Source organism: Myotis brandtii, unplaced genomic scaffold, assembly GCF_000412655.1.
Source record: "Myotis brandtii unplaced genomic scaffold, ASM41265v1 scaffold48, whole genome shotgun sequence".
NCBI classification, from domain to species: Eukaryota; Metazoa; Chordata; class Mammalia; order Chiroptera; family Vespertilionidae; genus Myotis; species Myotis brandtii.
In genome coordinates, this window is record NW_005368341.1 from 8,985,921 (window position 1) to 8,992,442 (window position 6,522).

Below are 6,522 nucleotides of genomic sequence, written 5' to 3' on the forward strand. Positions count from 1 at the left end.
TCTACTTGGAAATAAACCAATATGCTACAAATTTCAGATTCCCAAGGGCCTTGCTATAAACAAGCTTTGATTTCAGAGCTCACTTTTCTATGATAAAATTAGATTATCTAAAAAATAAATTCAGCATTGACTGAGTTCAAACAGGGAAAGTTCACAGTAACCTCCTGATGGATGTTAAAGAAATGCCAATGGTTGAGGAGGTGGAAATAAAACTGAAGGTGGAAATGCAACATCAGAGCCTGGTGGGACTTGCCAGATTTTATTTTAAGCAATAAGTCATGAAGGGCAGTTCTCCAACCAGACCTGTCTTGCTGGCTACCAGTGCCAGGGTGCAGGGACAAAGGCGCAGTGGCCTCCTGCAGCACACCGCCTCGCCCCCCTCATCAACAGACCACGGTTTGCTCTCAGCTCCACACCTCCCGGCTCCTTGCTGAGCTTTGGGTCATAAAGGAGCTTCAGTGCCTGGGCTCTGAGCAGGGATGCAGCACTTCTAAAAACACTAGGGAAAGGCACTGCAAGCCAAGAGTTTAACCAAAGTCATCTTTCCAAGTCAGACCTACTGACTATAAGCCTTAGGCAGTGGTTCTCAACCTTCTGGCCCTTTAAATACAGTTCCTCATGTTGTGACCCAACCATAAAATTATTTTCATTGCTACTTCATAACTGTAATGTTGCTACTGTTATGAATCGTAATGTAAATATCTGATATGCAGGATGGTCTTAGGCGACCCCTGTGAAAGGGTCGTTCGACCGCCAAAGGGGTCGTAACCCACAGGTTGAGAACCGCTGCCTTAGAGATTTGCTGCATTTCACCCCGAGATGGAGGTATGCAAAGCAAATTGATGGAAATGTCGCATATTAGAAACGTCATGATTTTTATTGTTGTTCTTCAACTTCATAATGTAGCATGAGCATGGGAGTCGAGGGTGAAGAAATTCAGAGTATCAAGACTATTTCTCTGAGGCATTAAGGTCTAAAGTGGGACACTGTCATTGTTAGTTGTTGTTTCATAAGATATAATGTTTTTCTTATATTAAATTTTCAGAGTAAAGACCCCTATCTGCCTGTTTGTCTATCTATCTTGATGTAAAGTACATACCCATTTCATTAGGAACTTCTGGCTATCATGACAGCTGATCAATGTTATAAAGAGATTCTGACCTTTCTCTCTGGAATTTCATGTGTATTGAAATCTATAAAGTTAAATAGGAGAAACCAGACTAAACAATACAGAGATAAAAGGCCAATGAGGCCTCTGAGATCAATGAAGCCATAAGGGAGGAAGAGTCTGAATTTGTCTTTAATACTCTGTACATCTAAGTATTGGAGCAAAGGTAATTTGGGTTACATGTGGAAAGTACCTACTGATATCATCCTAGGCATCTTGGAAAACATCTCCAAGAATATGTGTGTGTGTGTGTTTGTCTGCATGTGTGAGACGATCTGGATGACAAAGAATTGTAATACTGGGGGCTCAAGTAGGTTTTGCTATAGGATTTCATTGATTAATCTTGACACCTGGGTCCCTCACAGAGTCCTGGGAGAATCAGCAGAGACTCACATCAGCACTACAGAGGCAGCAAAGTGGCCCTGGGACTATGTGATGCTATGCTACACGTGGGACATTGCTTTATGTTGTTGTAGTGGTTTAATCAGTAACTCTAAGATCCCAATGTAGGTACGATGGCCCTGGTAGTAACAGTTAACCACGAAGTGACTGTTGTGGCAAATGACTTGGAGGAGCATGCCTGAAAACCCAATCTCACAGCAGATAACATTCAGTACAAATGATGAAGGAATGACATATGGTCTTTGTAAAGAACCTTGAGGACCCATGAGAGAATTTGCAAAGAAACTGCAAAGGGAAAAGGGTGCACCTCCAGCCTGGGAGGTATTGCCATTTGATCATGCTGTGAAGTTATGCTACCTTCCAAATTGAGATCTGAGACTATATGCTATGGACTGAATGTTTGTGTCCCCGCCACCACAATTCATATACTGTAGCCATAACCTCCCATGTGATGGTCTTTGGAGATGGGGCCTTTGGGAGGTAACTAGAGTTGGATGAGGTTACAAGGGTGGGGCCCTTATGATGGGATGAGTACCCTGAGACAGAGAGACACCAAAGAGCTTGCTCTCTGTCTCTCCATATGAGCACAAAGAAATCATCTGAGCTGGGTAGCGTTAAGACACCCAATCTGCAGTATTTTGTTATGGTAGCCTGAGCTAATTAAGGGAACTAGAGAAGAAAAACAAGTGATTCTTTACCTTATTTGGGCAAATGGAATTTAAAATAATAACTGCAAAGCACTGTGTAATTGGCTTTGAATTTCTTTCTTCCTTTGCTAGAGACTGACTACACATTCTTTCCATGAATCATTTACAATTTACTACAAAATTCCACCACATCCAAATGTTTTGAAATGATATTGAGTAAAGTTTGGTTTATGTATGTTTAGAAGCTTGGTAAACTGATTATTGTCACTGACTTAAAGTTTAGTGCTGTTTTCTGTAAAGTCAGTTTTGTAACTGAGTTTACATCCATCATTCTTTACCATTTTTCACCCTTGTTTAAATTAGTAAATATGATGAAAGCAAAAATAAAACTAAAGGGAAAGAATACTGCTTATAGATTTGGAAAGACTTTGGGATATCTGAATGTTCATTGGTGTTTCAATCAGACATAAGCAGCATCAATAAGCAAAGCATAATATTAATGTAGACTGTTTTCTACATTCTGCCTTAACACGCTGGTCTGCCTTTGCAGGTCCCATAAAGTTTCATGTAAGTAATTCCCTACCAGAGTTTATCGTCTTGGCAAAGATTAATAACAACTGGAGAGTATGCTTGCTCTGGAAATTGTTATTTACATTCTCTAGCTGTAGAGTTTGGCTAATAATTAGCCCTAAACAAAAATAATAATGATTTAAACATCACAGCTGTCTTTGGAGTTTATCCTATATAATAAAAGCCCAGCGACCATAAGGACATAACAACCAGAACGACTGCTCGACCAGTCGCTATGAGGTGCATTGACCACCTCTCGGTCCCTTCCCACAGCCCATAGGCTCCAATAGATTGCCAGATGGCAAACGGGGAACCGGGGTGGGTGTCGGCAGCGGGGTGGGACTGTGACTGACAAACGAGCAGAAGATGGCCCTGATCACAGACTAGGCCTAGGGATCCTACATGCGCACAATTTTGTGCACTGGGCTTCTAGTGGTAATATCATCAAAATCACAAGGGGCATTCTGGAAACCATTTGAGATCAAGCAAAAGGGGTGATTCCGAACTAGTGCCCATTACAGAAGGTGGTGTAATTCCAGCATGGCAGAGAGGAGATACTGTAGAGAAGGCCATTTCAGCATCAGGTGTTTAGTGACTATATCTCACAGCAGGGAGCATAATTAACAGATGGACCCAGGTGATTTATTCTGAAATCCACTGAGGTGTCGGCTTAGAGGCCATGCTTCTCACAGGTGCTAAGAGCCAATGAGGCATACAGCCGGGATATCAAGCCGGCCATTTCCCGGGAGACATGAGACCCCTATGACTAGTGACTCAGGGACCAGTTAGCTCAAGGACTCCTCAATGACTTTGCTAAAACTTTCTCTGAACCGTATTGCATTGTAAAACTTTTCCTACAGCACCTTCCTGCTTCTTGTCCTTCTCCAGAGGAATTAGACCTGCATCTTGGTCTGACTCCCTCCTGATTTTTCCTCACAGGCATTTTCTCCAATAAGGGTCCTGCTCAGCTCATCCCAATTTGGCATCTGCTTCTCAGAGCACACTAACTCACACAGGTAGGAAGTTGGAAATAAATAAGATTAAGTGGCACATGCTGATGTCAATAATTTGCATGGCAAGTTTTCCCATTTAGATATTTTCTCCAAGATCATTGATCAAGGCTGACTCTCCAGGATATGTCAGGATGCTATTTTATGGATTAACACCAGAGTGATGTGTGGTTTAAAGAAACACGTGCGTTTAGGGCCTGGTCCATCAGGGCAGTTGAGGAAAGCAGCAGTTCCATTCCTATCTTACAAGTCTACTGATAAGCTAAAAGACAGGCAGAAATGAGCAGCTGAGTCCAACTAAGGGGGTGGTGAGGCTCATGGTCTTTTTCCTTTATGCCAAAATCAAGCTAAGCATTTTTTCCCCCATTCTGATTACCTGGGTAAAATATTTTGCTTTTAAATGGAAGGCAAACAATAATACCAATAACCAATAATAACTAAGGCCTGATATGTGCCAGGAACTTTTACTATATGCAGTATGTGACAACTTCATGGGGTACAAATGATCAGCACAGCAGAGAGGTTCAGAAATCCCCCAAGTTTCCACAGCTAGGAAAAGACAGCGCTGAATGCCAACCTAGGCAATCTGAGTCCAAAGTTCTTGTTCTTGACACTCCATTGCATGCTTTTCTGAAGTTATACTTTCTAAGATATATATTTTGGAGGCAAAACAATTTAGAATTTTTAACTAGTGCATATCAGTTTATTTTAGTCACATTGTGTATAAAACATGCAAGACAATTCATTGTTGTCTGAAGCCTCCTGGAGGACCTGCAGTCTCACTTGTCCTGAGAAATTTTGCAGACATCTTCCTGAGGACAAATATCCACCTGGCACAGGTCACTCAGCCTGGAAGTCAGCCATGACTTGGCCTCAATGTACCCATTTTAACTTGCTCATGTGCTATTAGTGTATTATGCTAACTTGCATGATTCTGAATAGGTGTTTTTTTTTTCTGACACGTGGACCAAAGTCCTTTTTTGCCTTTTTTTTTAATAATGCTGAGATGAACCAGAGTAAAGAATAAACGAAGCAATATGTTTGTTAAAAGTGCTGGACTGAAAAACAAACACAACAGAATATTCTCTGAACTGATCTGAATTTTTACAGTTCAAATTCCTTTTTTAAAACTCAGTTTTCTCCCATTGGTTCTTAACTTCACTTCCATCTGTATTTGTTTGTAAACAGCCTGTTATGAAAGAAAATACAATTTACTATATATAATATATATGTGTGTGTGTGTGTGTGTGTGTGTGTGTGTGTGTGTGTGTGTTTATGTAGCTTCAGAATCCTAAATGAGAAAGCAAAATAGAAGCATAAGGGTTGGAAGAAATAGTTTGAGATTGTCTATAACTGAACAAGACATTTAAAATGTATTCTTTTCCATTGAGGAAAAATATCAGTATGAAATTTCATTTCCTCAAATTTATACCTGATTTTTTATGTACCTGCCCTTCTCTTACTTTTTGTTTTATTGATTATTTTAAGCACTGCTTAAAGTATACTCTGAAAAAGCAGTGGCAATGTCTACATTTCAACATCTCAGAATTAAATCACCTTCCTAAAAACCACCCATAGAAAATATGTCTCCCTTCTCCTCTGTCCCTTCCTGGTCTTCATGCTTAAACCATATCTGTAGGCTTGATTCCTAGGCATAAGATATCTAAAATGGCCGTGGCCAGTGTGGCTCAGTGGATTGGACATTGTCCTGTGCACTGAAAGGTTGCCAGTTCGATTTCAGTCAGGGCACATGCCTGGGTTTCAGGTTTGATCCTGGATAGGGGGCGTGCAGGAGACAGCTGATTGGTGTTTCTCTCTCTCCCTCTCTATATAAATAAGCTCAATAAAAATCTTCAAAAAACATATCAGACTGCTTAAAATATGCTGTCCTCAGGATAAGTCACATGCTGCCAGGGGTTCAGAGTAGCTGTGACATCCTAAAGGCTCATTTTATTGGTTCTTTCCTTCCTCAATGCAAGTTTTTGTTGAATGGGAATTCAGCCTGGCCATATCTGCTCACTTGCCAGGCATTTATAAAGTAAAAAAGAACTGCTATAACCATAAGCAAAGTTTGTCAATAATAAATATGTAATTTCATAGGTCAACTGGATATCACTAGGTTCCTGCAAGTACTAGTAAGAAGTTTAATAATGCCTGTGATTGTCTATTGTCTAGGCATTTAAAGTAAAGCTGCACGATTATGAATTATGCAGTGAAATACTGTACTGCTCAATGAGCCAGAAGATGCAAAATGGGCAATTCAGTAATGGGTGCAATGTTTAAGAAAAACTACTCTGCAACGGAGTGATGCTAGGTCTTTTAATTTTTTTCAAGGTATTATTTTGAAACTAAGAAAATGTCAGGAGAAAAGATGTTGGGAGCCATAACTGCCCTGCTATCAAATAGAGGCCTGGGTCATCACACTATCAGAGCAGCAGGTTTTCATTCCCAGACCCCACGTTTTGCAACTGTGTATTTCCATTTCCATGGGGCTAGCAAACCCCAACTCTTCATCCCCTTTCCCCCTTTTTTTGCCACAGGATTTAGGCCAAGAGAAGAAGAAAGAACGGCACATATTTGGGTTTAAGATAAAAAGCAGAAAAGACAAGAAAAAAGGTAGGTGGTGTATTAAACATTTTGTTTTTCATTCACTCAAGGGAAGAAATGAATATTTATTTTATATTTTCCAGAATCAGAACTATTTCACTACCTTTAAGAAGGCACC